At 39.7% G+C, this 14822-nt stretch overlaps 1 protein-coding gene across 2 annotated transcripts in view; it reads left to right on the plus strand.

Annotated features, from left to right (window-relative positions):
- Nucleotides 1-14495: 14495 nt before the first annotated feature.
- The window catches only part of paqr3a (progestin and adipoQ receptor family member IIIa), a 162767-nt gene continuing 162440 nt past the window's right edge, over nt 14496-14822 (plus strand). Inside the window, exon 1 of one of the 2 annotated variants that reach the window (XM_082556081.1) lies at nt 14496-14581. The gene's annotated coding sequence lies outside the window, so the exon portion shown is untranslated. The remainder of the gene's footprint in view (nt 14582-14822) is intronic. The other variant, XM_082556080.1, reaches the window with a different exon arrangement.

The raw sequence follows: 14822 nt of genomic DNA on the forward strand, positions 1-14822 counted from the left end.
AAAAAGTAATACGCATTAAAAGCGTGTCTAAATTTTCATGCATCAAAAACTCGTGTATCTCTTGTATACATAATTATAGGAAGCCTCGGGGAGAGATAAGATTGAATTCTCTATCAATCAAAAGTCAGAACTGCATGTTAGTTCAATTTCCATAAATATTAATTTCTAAATACTGTTAAATTATTTGTATAGCACATTAATTCTAAATTAATTGAAAAAAGGAATCTTTGTGAATTGCATAAATGTGTGAACTACATGCAGATAATTAAGTACATAAATATAAAATGAAAAGTTTAGATCAAACACCTCAAGCTCCTGTTATATGATCCCACAGCCATTTCCTGTCTTTAAGGCTATGCACATTAATTATAAACCTCACTCAGAGACCCAGTATTAACACAGCGTGTCATTAATAAGGAAGCGAGAGTGACATGTGAAGGTCTCACATTGTGACTAATTGAAAAGGCATCAATCATCAAGGGCCATTTTACTTGCCTCAGCACCTGCTACTGTATGGAGGAGGTCACACTTTGAACAGGATTCAGACAACTTAATCTAGACAAATTAACACGGCGGACTGTGCCAGTAGGATGTCTGCCATGTCCCTGATCTCATCCTGCTCTTTCACACAGAGTTTTATCTCATGGGATCAGGTCCATCTTGGTCCCTGCACCCCTGAGGACATTTCTGAAGATTGTAAAATTCCTTTTTTAATTTTTTTCAAAGTGTAGCATGCAGATATTCTACTAAAACTACAATCCCAACAGCTCCAAAAGTTGAAATGCTGTGCAAAAATTAAATAGAACAATCACTGAAAACCTGTATTTAGCTTAAAGAGAAACATGTCTTCATGTATGCTCAATCATCCAGGTAAGGAAATCCCAGAGAGTTGATTCTATTCATCTGGATGAAACGTTTTCAGTGTGAGAAACACATCATCACTCATCCAAGTGACTTCTTCAGTCTGACCCAGTCCGTCCCTAAAATAATACAGAGAAAACCACAACAATCAGATGAACCCCTATGAACAAGGGCTTTGGTGACAGTGGGAAGGAAAAACTCCCTTTTAAAGGGAAGAAACCTCCAGCAGAGTCAAGCTTAGGGAGAGGCAGCCATCTGCCACAGCTGGTTAAGGGTGAGTGGAAGAAGACTGGACTAAAACACACACTATGGAAGAGAGCCAGAGATTAATCATGACTAATGATTAAATGCAGAACGTTGTATGAACACATAGTGAGTGAAAAAGCAAAGTGAAGAAGAAACACTTCATGGGAAGCCCCCGCAGCCTAGACCTGTTGCAGTGTAAAGGAGGAAAATTAAAGTTAGACGTCATCCAGGTCTTTATGTTTTTAAGACATTCCTGCAGTTTAACTAATTGGTGTGTGTTATCTGCTTTCACTGATAGATAAAGGTGGTGTCATCTGCATAGCAGTGAAAATGTATACGATGTCTCCTAATGATGCTGCCTAAGGGAAGCATGTATAATGTAAACAGAATTGGTCCTAGCACAGAACCCTGTGGAACTCCATAATTAATCTTAATGTGTGAAGAGGACTCTCCATTTATATGAACAATTGGACCTTGTCAGATAGCTACAATGATACAAACCACAACCACCAGCAGTATCAAACGCTGCACTGAGGTCTAGCAGGACAAGCACAGAGATGAGTCCACTGTCAGAGGCCATAAAAAGATCATTTGTAACCTTCACCAAAGCTGTTTCTGTGTTGTGATGAGCTCTGAAACCTGACTGAAACTCTTCAAATAAGCCATTCCTCCGCAGATGATCAGTTATCTGTTTGACAACTACTCTTTCGAGATTTTTTGAGATAAAAGGAAGGTTAGAGATTGGCCTATAATTAATCAAGACAACTAGATTTTTAATCTTTGTAAGTTCAAGACTTTTATGTAGTTCTTTAACTACTATCAGTTTAAAGGCCTGTGGTACATAGCCGATTATTAGAGATAGGTTGACCATATTTAAGATTGAAGCATTAATTAATGGCAGGACTTCTTTGAGCAGTCTTGTAGGAATTGGGTCTAAAAACATGTTGCTGGTTTGGAGGAAGTAATTATTGAAGTTAACTCAGAAAGATCAACTGAAGAAAAAGAAAAAATGGTACTGAAAGTAGCTGTAGATAATGTTACGTCCGTGATGTGGTGTGAGTCATTTTTTTCTCCAATGATTAAAATTTTATCTGTGAAGAAATTGATCAAGTCAGTCAGACTAGTTAACATTAAAGGAATGGTTGGGTCAACAGTGATCTGACTGTTTGTCAGCCTGGCTACAGTGCTGAAGAGAAACCTAGGGTTGCTCTGATTTTCTTCAATCAGTGATGAATAGTAAGATGTCTGTGTAATTGTAACCGCTATTATGAAGAGGGAACCCATTTAAAGAGCATAAAACTTTTTCTACCAGGCTGCAAATGTACTTATCTCACTGAAGAGACCCATTACTGTCTTAAAAGTTTCAAAAGCAACATGTTTTCTTATTCAGGATTTCAGCTGCCCAATCGTTCAATAGCCTCTGTTGTCATATTCTCTGTGTCAAAGCGAGTCAATTTTTTTCCTGTGTTACGGCCTAACAGGCCCTCCTATCATAAGTATACTTTAAAATCAGATAAGATGAGATCAATTTATTTCAGATTTCCATAACAGGATCTAACATAAACATAGTTTTGTCTTTGCATGGAGTTTTAAGTGTGAGCACAGACTCCAGAAGTGTTCCTGAGCTCGTGCACTGATTTCCACTACAGATTCACATCTGCTTTTTAATGCAGTTCTGCATGATCACAGATCACAGCCAAATAACGGTTTGGGGCCTTGTCCCTTGAGTGCAGAGATTTCTCTGGATTCACTCAATCTTTTAACGATATTATGCTTGTAGATTATGAAATCCACAAAAACGTGAGTCTTAAATTATTAAACCATTTGCTCAAGCGGTCTCTCACAGAGTGATGAACCCCTCCCGCAGCTAAAATCTCAGTCTTACTGTGAAGCTCTTTTAATATCAAATCATGTTACCAGCAAATCATTTGCACTTTTGGAATTAAGCAAGACTTTAAAGTGGGAGTTTTCAGCTCTAACTTACTTGAGAATATTTAATTTCTTCTAAAAGTTGAACATATTATGGTCTTTGTCTGTGAAGCAGGCAAGTTTGCATCCAGCATTCATAGTTAATCTCCTTTTCACTGACAGTGTTGTTTAACTGGCCTTGAGGGACTTTATCATCTTTACAAGCAATAAGCAAGCGCTCAGATCAGATTCTGGTTCAGGAAAAAATAAGAAATGAAAGACAGTGTATGAAATATAGACAGTGTTTGCACTGCAGTGAGGGGATGAATTAAACTAAACAAGTAAATTCATAACAATTGAATTTGGTATATAGGATATTTTAACTTCTTTTATTCTATACTGCTTTGTAGTTGAAGGTAGACTTCATGCCACTGATTTGTGCCACAGTGGATGTATTTGCAGAACTATATACTTTTGTACATAAAATAATTTAGCTTTATTTATCCTACTACACCGCAAGACCGCATTCTAATGATTCTGCTGATTCTAATGAAGATGAAGATGCAGTGGATTGTATTACATACTAGAAATCACCGCTAAAACGTCTGCTTCAAAACAAACTTTCAGATGGGATAGCAGAAGGAAAACATTTCTGCCACCAGATATTCAGCTCACTTGATTTCTTCACAATTTAATATGCCAAATAAATCCTCTTTCATAAGTCTTTGAAGCTTTATTCCTGTGACTGATCTGCTTTTTCTGTTTTATAGCAGCCAAATGACAAACACATTAAAAGAGGAACAAAGGGAGAAAAGAAGTCACTGAGCAAATATGCATTTTCCTTATCTAATGGCGATTTAGATTATATCACTAGATAATCCTTATGCATTTTATTAAATTATATTTATTGTTTGTCTCAGTCAACGTTCATGTACTGTGCAATGGATGCAATGAGTACAATCCACACTAAAACAGGAGAATTGCATGCAGGAACCTCTGATCTTGGAATGACCGTGAACTACAGAGAAGTTCTGGGAAATGAGAGAGGTAGCAGCTCTGGAGACGGGATGAGAGATCATCAATAACCCACCGCCCTGCACTCACTTCAGTGTTTTCCTTTCTACACTTGTCATGTATTTTTCATCCCCGTGTCCCATCGGCTCAGGATAGGTCACTCCTGAGCGGCGCTCCTCAGCAGCTCCAGCTGAACAGATGTTGGGAATGGCAGATGAACACAACTTAGGACCCACATATGCTGCACAATCAGGAGTGTGGAGTGATTTATTCATAGAAGTGAATAATGTAAACACACTTTTTAGTGAGCGGCAGTCTGCTTTGGGTGTGTGTGATTCAGTTCAATTTAAGACAAACTGATGTTAACGTCACAGGAAATAACAATCATGTCTCATGTCGGGGAAAACTGCACAGATGTGGAGAAATGAGGTTTCTCTGAGATCGCTGAGATCTTACAGCTTCCTAACCTCTATTTTATATATATTTATATAAGATCTTATATGTAATTATACGTTTAGGGCGCTTTGACTGTTGTGAATTGAAGGTATACAAATAAAACTGGATCCTGCAACAAGTGTGACATGATTTAGCCGTCATGATCTTTGGTCTATTACTGGATTTTTAGCCTTTTTAGAAGATGTTTAAGATAAGATGTGTTCTGCTTGGTTTTTATCATTCTTAGTTTCTTTATGTTACGTTGAGGGTTTGCAAGCTGGGTGGTGACTTTCTTTGTGGCATTCACATATTCTGCCCATGCAAGGTGGGTTCTTTTTATGTACTCCAGCATCCTCCCACAGTCCAAAGACATGCTGTTAGTTTAGCTGGCGATTTTAAATTGGATTCTAAATTGTGAATGTGAGCATCAGTGTTTGTCTGTGTTAGCCCCGCGACAAGCTGGCGACCTGTCCAGGCTGAACCCTGCGTCTTGGCCTATGACAGCTGCAACCCTGAAGTGTATAAGCAGTTAAGACGGATGGATGTTTGATTTAATTTTACATCCCTGTACTTTTAAATTTAGTATCTCTTATTGCTGAGTTCTTTAAAAAAAAAAAAAAAAAAAAAAAGGTATGGAAGCCCCAAACGCAATTTCATTGTTCTTGACAATGACAATAAATAAATAAATAAATACTAAATGTACTGTGTTTTAAGTCGTATTTTTGACACTGATGCTACTGTGGGAGGTTTTTTATCCATGTTTTTGTATTTTGGTTTTGCCATTTTTATCTCTCAGTGTTTCCTGTTGCTCTCTCCGTTTTGTATTTCTCTGTTCGGATGCATCAATTTATTCATCTTTCAGCATATTTTTTGTGTTTTCGTTTAAATAAATTTGCAAGAAGTTTCTTTTTCACCTTCTATGGCATGTATTATGAGGTATTGTGTGTATAGATTTTCGAATGAAAATGAATTTAGTCCATTTTGGAATAAGGCTGTAACATGACGAAATGTTAAACCAGCAATGTGAACACTCTCCTGATGGCTGTATATGACACCCCGGGAAGGATATAGTATATCTTCATTTAAGTATATCTTATACTGAGATATTCAGTTTACTAGCAGATTAGAAAAATGTCAGAAAATACTGTAATTACAAAAGTTTATTTAAGCGAGGCAGACCTTACTGTAAAGGGAATGCCAGCATTCCTGCACGGTTAATTCGAGCTCCCATCTTCAGATGCCTGTGAGAAAGGATCGGATATCTCAGTGGAGCCACTGGAGGCACCGAATGAGTTAATTACCTGCCTCCCATCCGGTGAGTTAGATTGTGCTGTTGAATGGTGAATTAGATATCTAAAATGACCTGTGCGATTGTAATGACAGCTCTCTGTAAGAATCATTTCATCTGCCTACATTACTTTGGAAGACGTGATTAATGAAGCGCAGCGTCCTTCACATTTTTCACCCACTCTCCCTCTCATTCCCAGATATACTGATCTGCTGACATTTACTTAAGTTTGGGCTAATGTATTAATTCCAAAGATAATTATTCAATATACTTTTGTCACTGTTGATATAGCTCAGTGTCACCCTGCGTGCTCTCCTCTGAGAGTTTCTATATGACTTTGCCAGATGGGAAGCGGGCTGCTGCAGAAATCTCGTTCTATGAAAAAGGCCATATGTGAGAAGGAGCACAGAGAGAAAAACAGACGTGAGGAACATGGTTTCTACAACAGAGGCAGACAGAGTACAGCTGATTTATTTCTGATGCACCAGGCAGTGATGGAGATCATAGATTAGGCTAACCAATCCCTGACATATGAACATTCACCATGCAGTCAAAAAATTGGTTTAAAACCAGTAGTAAACAAATAATAACAACACTAAGTCTTCATTAGTTACTATGTAGCTATAAAGATGCATGTAGCCACCATAAAATAACCCACTGGTTTCTGAACTGCTGTTTTAAAGGCTTGCATTTCACATCAATAATATTTCCGATGTTTTGGCAGATTTGATCATTTCCCAGTTATCAGTCTTGTTCTCGTCACCAGAAGGCTCAGATGGTGATTATCATTCATTCTAATCGTGGATAAATGGAGAGTGTACTGCCTTAGCTATGACTGGGCAGTCAGTTAAACTCCTTCCCACATCAAGACTCTGATAACAAGATTCCCGGTTCACAGGTTTAATGACACAGGGAGAGGTGAAACTGCAACATACAGTACAAGGCATAATCACGTTTACTTATTCACCATGTAAATATATAATGATGAAAATATATAACCTGTTTTTTTAATACAAGCCAACATATAATATTCATATGAATTACTTCCCTTTTTAACTCAAATACAAATATTAAATTATGATTCTAACAACTTTTGCTGTGATGAATTCCTGTAATTTGTTTGTAATTGCCCTTTAACTAACTCCATGAGCGATTGCTAGCGTAAATTGTAGGAGATTGTTTTTAACATTAAACTTGCAGGAAAATCGCCTTCAAAGAAAATGATCCTTACATGCACATAAAACATAAAACACGTCTGTACATACACACAATTCTACCAAAGGCATAGGATGTATGTGGATGCCGCTGAATTTAACTAGCTAAGGCCACCATGCTGCACAAGCCTTCTCCTCAATTCACAGACTACTTCCTTTTTACATTCCAACATCATGTCCTATTACAGGCGACACTGACAGCGGTCCCCAACCTTTAAGGTGTCGTGGATAAGTACAACAAAATAAAATAATACAACCAAGACAAAAACTGTGGTACTTTGTAAATATAATAATAAACGCAAATTCACTCTGTATCTGTGTAACTTTATTAGCAGTGTCCTCCTGACAACGCTGAGAGTAATGTCCTCCTCTCTGCCCCTTAATGCTCTCTGTTCGCTATGGTAACGCATAAATATTTCTTTCAAAATAAGACGCACAACTACAACACGGGAAAAGACCCAGGGAAACCGGTGCTGTTTTCTGTTGTTCCTGTTGTATTTGTTGTATTTCCTCTGTTTCTAGTGTGTGCTGCTTCTGTGTTCCTGAGTTGTGTTAGTCTTCATGCTTTACTTATTTGGCTCAGCTTTTGTTTTTTCCCCTCTTTGTTGCCCTGCCTTCACTAGGTTCACCTGTGTTTGATTGGCTCCACCTGTGTCTCGTTCCCACCTGTTTCTTAACCAGTCATTACTGTGTGTATGTATCCGGTTTCACTTCTTGCCAGAACCAATTTTTTGCTCATTTATCAATAAAAGACTTATGAAATCCTTATGATTGTTCTTTAGTAGCAAAGTGTATGAAGTGAAGCTGTCAGTTTACTGATACCACAGTCCTGCTCTCGTCTATGAATCCATGACTCGCATCTGTGAGGCGTCGACCAAACGAATACGATCACAGATCCCAAGTTTGTTTTGCGAGATCTCACAAAAGTCCGGCTTAATTTTTTTTCTCTCCCATGTCCCTTGCGGGGCTCCGTACTTTAGAGAGGATGAAGCCCTCAGCATTTAATTAGGACATCGCCTGAGTAAGGAGTTTCTGACCTGTCCAGCTGTGAAGCAATACAAGCTACCACGAACCAAAGAGAAGTTATAATGCTTCTGTTTGTATGTTCACATGCAGCATTGAAGCATCAGCCCCTAAATTATTTGGAATAAATGTGTCAGTCGCAGTGAGAATAGCCACTGCAGACTTTCCAGGCAGAGAATGGGACTCTTTCTAGAGCTGAGTGGAGCTTTTATGCATGAAAGGAAACTAGGATCAATTTTTCAAAGATCACTGGAGTCATCTGTCAAATAGCACACTCAGCCTTTCAACAAGTTGGACTGCCAAAACATCTGGCTGAGCTATAGCCGCTCAAGTGGGATCCACATGCCATCAACTTTTTTTCTCTTAGATTTGGTATTGTCAGCACTACGACATATCCCCTAAGGAGCTGGAGTGCAACAGGTGTGGGGCTGAATGGGAAACCTATGAGAAATAACTTGGCACAGATTTATATTTCCCTTCTAAGTGTGATAAGACGGCATTGTGAAATCTGAAGGAGTGCAGGAACCTAAAACTCCCACTGAGGATTGAAGCTGATGAGGTGAAACCAAAACCTCGTGAAGAAATCTAATCTTTATAATATATAGTCTGTGATAGTGCAATCAAACATGAACATTAACTGAACATAACCAGATGTTTAGTGATATATTATCTTCTGCTTCTTTTCTGTCTGCTCTGGGGGTCATAACTCCATCATTCACATGAGGATCATAAAATGTATTCTCGTGTTTTTCTTGTAATTTGAGTTGTTTACATTCACTGGTCTATTGTTTATCTACAGTTTGACCACAATTCATGGATTTCCTACCTAAAACAGACTTTTATCAATGTTTTGACACCCATATGAATGACAGCAATGGATTATACTGTATGAGCTGGATTGAGTACTTCAACTTGAAAACCAAATTTTCCAGGCTTTGTTAGTAATTAGAGATACAGTACACCATTTTGGTGGGTTTTTTGTGACCAAACTTCAAGCCCAGGGGTCAGATTTGATTATAAGATCAACAGAGATGGCACACTCGTACGACAGGGATCTGTCAGTCTGAAGGTAGACTGTTTGCGTGGGTTCTCTCCGGGCACTCCGGCTTCTCCCACGGTCCAAAGACATGCAATTAGTGGGGTTAGGTTAACTGATAGGTGTGAATGTGGGTGCGAATAGTTGTCTATGTGTTAGCCCTGTGACAGACTGGCGACCTCTCCAGGGTGTACCCTGCCTCTTGCCCTACAGTAGCTGGGATAGGCTCCAACTGCCCACGACCCTGACAAGAATTATCGAACGAGAATGGATTTATCAACAGTGCTGTTGACTATTTTCTATTAGATTTATACAACTAAAACTCTTTTTGCCTTCAGTTTGCAACATTTCAAAGCTTCTGGTGCAGAATCTGGGCCCTTTCCTCAGATCACCAGTCACTGTTTGCAAAAGCAGATAAACATCTGCAAAAAACTAAAAAGAATTTAAATCACCATCAACTTGTTTTTGAGATTTAATGTAAGCACATGCAAACTGTGATTTGCTCAAGTAGCATTTATTTACATGCCAGGCCTGCTCAAGCATGACCGGTCAACAGAACGACAAACCAGAAACTGGAAACCAGAAGGATGTTTTAGTTGTTAAAAATCTTTGCTCAGAGATATTTGTCTACAGAGATTAGATTTCTGCCATTTCAAATGTGAGTAATTGTATCACAGCAGTGTTATAAATCAGTAATTACATGGAAATGACACATAATCAAAAGTTCAGTAAAAGCTGTACAACTGTAGGAGTCTGATGCATTATGTCAATGCACTGATTTTGTTTAAATGGTCACAATTTAGGTCAAAATATGTCTTTGACTGTTATCTTTAGACTTTATTTTGTGGTGTTAAGAGTAACTACGGGGACTGAAAGGGATGCTTTTAAAAAATGTAAACAAAAATGAATGAATAGGAAAAAATACCACCAGAGGTAATAACAATCAGCCAAACTGAAGCTTAGAAGATAAGCAAAGGAATCAGAGGAGCCATCAAATGCCTGGGCCATCCTGATCCAGAAAGGAATGTGGCATCAGGAATCTGTTTGAGTTGGAAACAAAGCCTCTGAACAGAATTTCCTTTTTGCATGTCAGTCGACACAAAAAGCAAAACAGCAGGAGCTGGAGGAAGCCAGAAGAAGAGCGCATCACAGCAGCGTGCTCGTCAACCACACAGCAAAGTCGACATCACAGCAGTGCACGCATCAGTGGGGTTGTGTGTCCGAGGCCATCTTGCAGATGTCTTTGTTGTGTCCTCTCTCTCCGGGCTGACTTGGCCACTGTGTTTGTGTGATAGATACTAGGAGACACGGGGGGGCTGTCTGTAATATTTCAGCAGCTGTTTCCTTTATGCAGCTGCACCGCTGCAGACAGGACACTTCAAATCATGCTCATCGCTGCCACCACTGTGTGTGTGTGTGTGTGTGTGTGTGTGTGTGTGTGTGTGTGTGTGTGTGTGTGTGTGTGTGTGGCAGTCCAAAGGGATCTAGTCCCTGACGTCATAGTGAGACTCAACAGAGTCACGAGGGACACCCTACATCTATCACTATGGATATGATCAGCACAGGTTCACTGCAGAGAGGACTTGGCCACTGTGTTTGTGGGAACAGAGCATCACTAGCTGAGTTTCTATCCTTTATTCAGTTTTTTCTTCTCATCTAAATACTGTTTTAATTTCAGTTTTATTCAATACTCTTTGTGAGCAAACTTGCACATTTGACCTTAATGAAGTGTCTTCTCTGCAGCAGCTCTAACTTATGATTGATGTTCTGGGGGGGGTGCACCTTTGTTTGGCATGTGCACCTCCCAGAACAGGTATTAAAAAAGAAGCCTCCTTTTCACTTGGATTAACAGTACAGTAATAAGCTGTCACTTAAAAAATGTAAAAAATATAAATGACTATATATATGAGCAGTATTTCTGAAAACAGTGGCAGGTAGCTGCATATCTGAAGAGAAGACTAAGTGGATGACAGAATATGATGAGTTCTTGCAAACACTGAACCAGATAGTTTACATTTTAAACTTTCCTAAATGTAAGACTCCCTCACTTTTATATCTACATTCATTTAAATTTTCTCAGACTAGACGTTTGACTTGTTAGAGATGTGGCCCCTCACCTCTGCTGACTCTAATCTCCGAACTGGACCTCAAGCTTCAGATGTTAGCGCCTTTTGGAGCATTCTTAACCTGACGAATAATATGGACTACTGTGCAATTGCACACCTCTGCAGAAGTGTGTGCGACGGTTCTGGTGAATGCAGTTCTAGTAGTCATTCAGCACTTAGAAGATATCTGTGTCTGCGTGTTCCAGCCTTATGATACATGGATGCAGGTGGGTGACCAAGCTCGCTAATATTAGGTGACAATGTAAAACTTCAACCGTCTTAACCCATTTTTTTTAAAAATAGCATAGCAATGGCCTTGATGCTAGCATCCAGGCTTCAAACTAATATCCCCAAAGGCACTGGGTCACTCTATCTGTCTTTCATATACAGTTTATAGGCCAGACTAAAGATTAATGAATGGAAAGACAACAGCTGTTGTTGATGAATCGAGAAAAGTAAAGCAAAAATTAGCATTGTGTTGTTATTCCCATCAAAATCCTGCAAAAGATGATAGATAATAATACAATGGGGCCAACAAATCATGAAATGTGGCCCGCTCCGTTACTAGGCTCACACAATCATCATCGATGACAGCCTTCAAAAACACGTACCCATCGAATGCCTGTGTCAACAAAGATTTCTCCCAGCCACAACGAGACAGCCCTCTTTGATTTCCTCATTTATTTTTCATTTAAAGCTGAAACCACATTGGTGTGCCCATGAAAAATACAGATTTCACCCTTGTCCAGTTGGGGGAAAAAGATCCAATGAGGCAGAAAGACACATCAACAGGGAGGAGAGGGCAAGAGAGGAGAGAGGGGAAAATACACACAGCGTGTCCTTTGAGCCGGTGTCACCCTGCTGGGCGGAGTTTGACATTCAGACCATGCGACAAGGCTCGGCCCAGGGTGGACGGCCCCCCTGCAATATTAACTCTCATTTGGAGAGCAGCTGTGGCTATGAGCATGAAACATTGAAGGAAACAGCTGCCATGGATCCAGTGCCATCGCACCACCTCTCGCACTGTCTATTAAAGCGCCCTCCCTACTGTTCCCTTAAGCCTGCATGAAAAAAAAGCACACAAACTGGCTCTTATTCCTCATGTAATTTCCCCTCTAACTTCAGTCTCAGGGTGACTTAGTCTGTCTGTGTGAGGCTTCAGTGGCCTGGGAGATATCCCCAACATCTGGACAACAAAAAGTGCTTTCAAGGCCTCACTGTCTTAAAGACTGAGTGGGCTGTGTGTGACTACAATCAAGGAAATTTCTTAAAAGTGTGGCTAGACAAAGACCAATAGGGTGTAGACAAGGAAATGTTTTCTAGATGTTCTAATGCTGAAAGTTTGATGAGCACCAGGAACAATGAATGCTTTATTCTTATGAAAATGTTAAGCATGTTTTTTTAAAGATATCAGTGGGACCTCCGAATTGTTTCTCTGCTCTTTGGAAATAATTTGGTCTCGTCAGCTTCATCGGGCATGTTGACACATGGTGGATTTCTTCCTCTGGGTTTTGGAGTTGATGCTTCAGTATCTGTAGCTGTTTTCACACGTGCACTGCAGCCCTGAAAACAGCTGCATGTGAGAATACAAATGTTGGACGTGGTTGGATGTTTATGTGTTTAAGCTCTGCACAGAGTCTGTGTGATATCTAGTCACACCCATGTAAAAATATGGCAGGTCACTGTCAGCGCAGTTCACAAATGGTGAATGCTAAATGAACATGAAGAGTGCCCTTACAGCTCAAAGCACGCACCGGTACTGATACACAGTATTATACGATGTTACCTTTGTTTCTTCCTTTTCTTGTTCGGAAACTTCAGGACCAGCTCATCATTGCTTGATGTTGACTTTAAACATATTTTCCCACAAACACACAGCCCGTTCGTTGTATGTTTACTGTATATGTTACACAACAGACTGCTCATTTGTATGCTCAGGGTGTAATGGCCTTTAAGTGTGTGTTAAAATGTTACCAACTTCTTCACAAGGCTGTTAGATGTTTCCAGCATGATCTCTGTTGCTCTCTGTCACTGATTACAATAGATGATATCGACGTATTGAGTAGTCTGGAAGGCAAGGTACTGATACTGACATTCGGTGGAGTCAGGGTACCAACTCTACATTGGTACCCTCAAAAAAAAAAAAAATCCTAACTCTCTGCTGCTTTTTCTTTCAGGGTGTAACACATGTTGCACGTGCACATGTAAATACTGATTTTGACTGGAACATTCAGGGCCTCACAAGCCCAAAACCGTGCAGGGCTGTGGCTATCACTCTGAAAGCTATAGAAGCTCTCCTTCCATTTAACTATCACACATTCATAAGACGTTCAGTGTTTTAAAAGACCCTTGCCTTGTAAAGTAGCTCCTTAGAGACACATGCTAATTTACTTTAGCTTTAGGAGGGGTGGAGGGGGGTGACAGCAATAAAGGTCGTCTGTGATTTCTAGTGACAGGCTGAAAGTAAGTGTACAGGCGTATGAACCTGAAGCTCCGCAGGGACCTGGACCCCCTGGCGTTCTCCTAGTAGCTGTACAAGCTCCCATCGTCCGTGCAGTGTGTCAGTGACTGATTCAAAGGCAAATGGCTCTGAATTATTGATCAGTCGGATCACTGTAGCTGCGGATTATAACCGTGCGAACACTTTCCCATCTCTGCTTGTGTGTTTAGCCATAATGAAAAACAGCAGCTCACAAAGTGACAAAGAAACGTCATGTACAACAAGAATACGAATAGATTCCTCCCAGAGAGCTCGTGCTGCCATCATCAATGTAAATGAGGCCCTGACTCTTCGCCAGAATCGTGGACAATTAAACTGTTATTAATTATTCAAGAGTGGAAATAATTGATCAGCAAGGTTGAAGTGGCTGTGGATTGTAATGGCATGGGCAGTGCCACTTTCACAGGGGATAATTAGCAACAGGGGTAATTACACTCACAGCCAATTTGTAATACCAGCGTTTCTTAATGCCTAGTGTGTACGCCGCTGTCTGCGAGCAGTATCAAGCTTTAAGCTAACAGATTTTCTTTTTGCTCTGCATTTGACATAGATGATCACAGTCATTGGTTGGTGGTGCTCCCAATTACTGAGCAGCTTCCTTATGGAAATACTACATCCAACTTTTCAAAATATTAAAGTAGATTTATTTTTAGTAGTTTTAGTTGACTACCGTATTTTCGCACTATAATGCGCACTTAAAATCCTTTAATTTTCTCAAAAATTGACAGTGTGCCTTATAATCCAGTGCACCTTATGTATGAATTCTGGTTGTTCTTATTGACCTTGAACTGATTGTATGTGGCACACAGCGCTCAAAAATCTGTCAAAAAATGTTTTAGTCCGACTTTGGTAAGCTACGAAGCCGCACCGCTTGATGGATTGTCGGAGCATTACGGCTACTGTAGTCAGGAGTAATCTAAAGTCAAACGAACACTGAGGCATCATTGAGAGGTAAAAACTGTCTGAATTATTTCATCTTTAATAAAATGGTCACTGTTGCTGCTTTACCAAGTGTAACAATTAAGTTTAACATCCAGGCATCCATGAAAACAGAATCTATTAAATTTAGCGGAGTTAGAAGTTAGCAGGAAGTTAGCTTGCTAGCTTCCACCTAAGCATGATATAGCATGTTAGAACTGAGAGATTTTTGAAAAAAATTCAAACTTACAGCTCTGCTATCACTTCCAACATA

The sequence above is a fragment of the Aulonocara stuartgranti genome (assembly GCF_965226115.1).
Source record: "Aulonocara stuartgranti genome assembly, chromosome: 12".
Lineage (NCBI taxonomy): Eukaryota > Metazoa > Chordata > Actinopteri > Cichliformes > Cichlidae > Aulonocara > Aulonocara stuartgranti.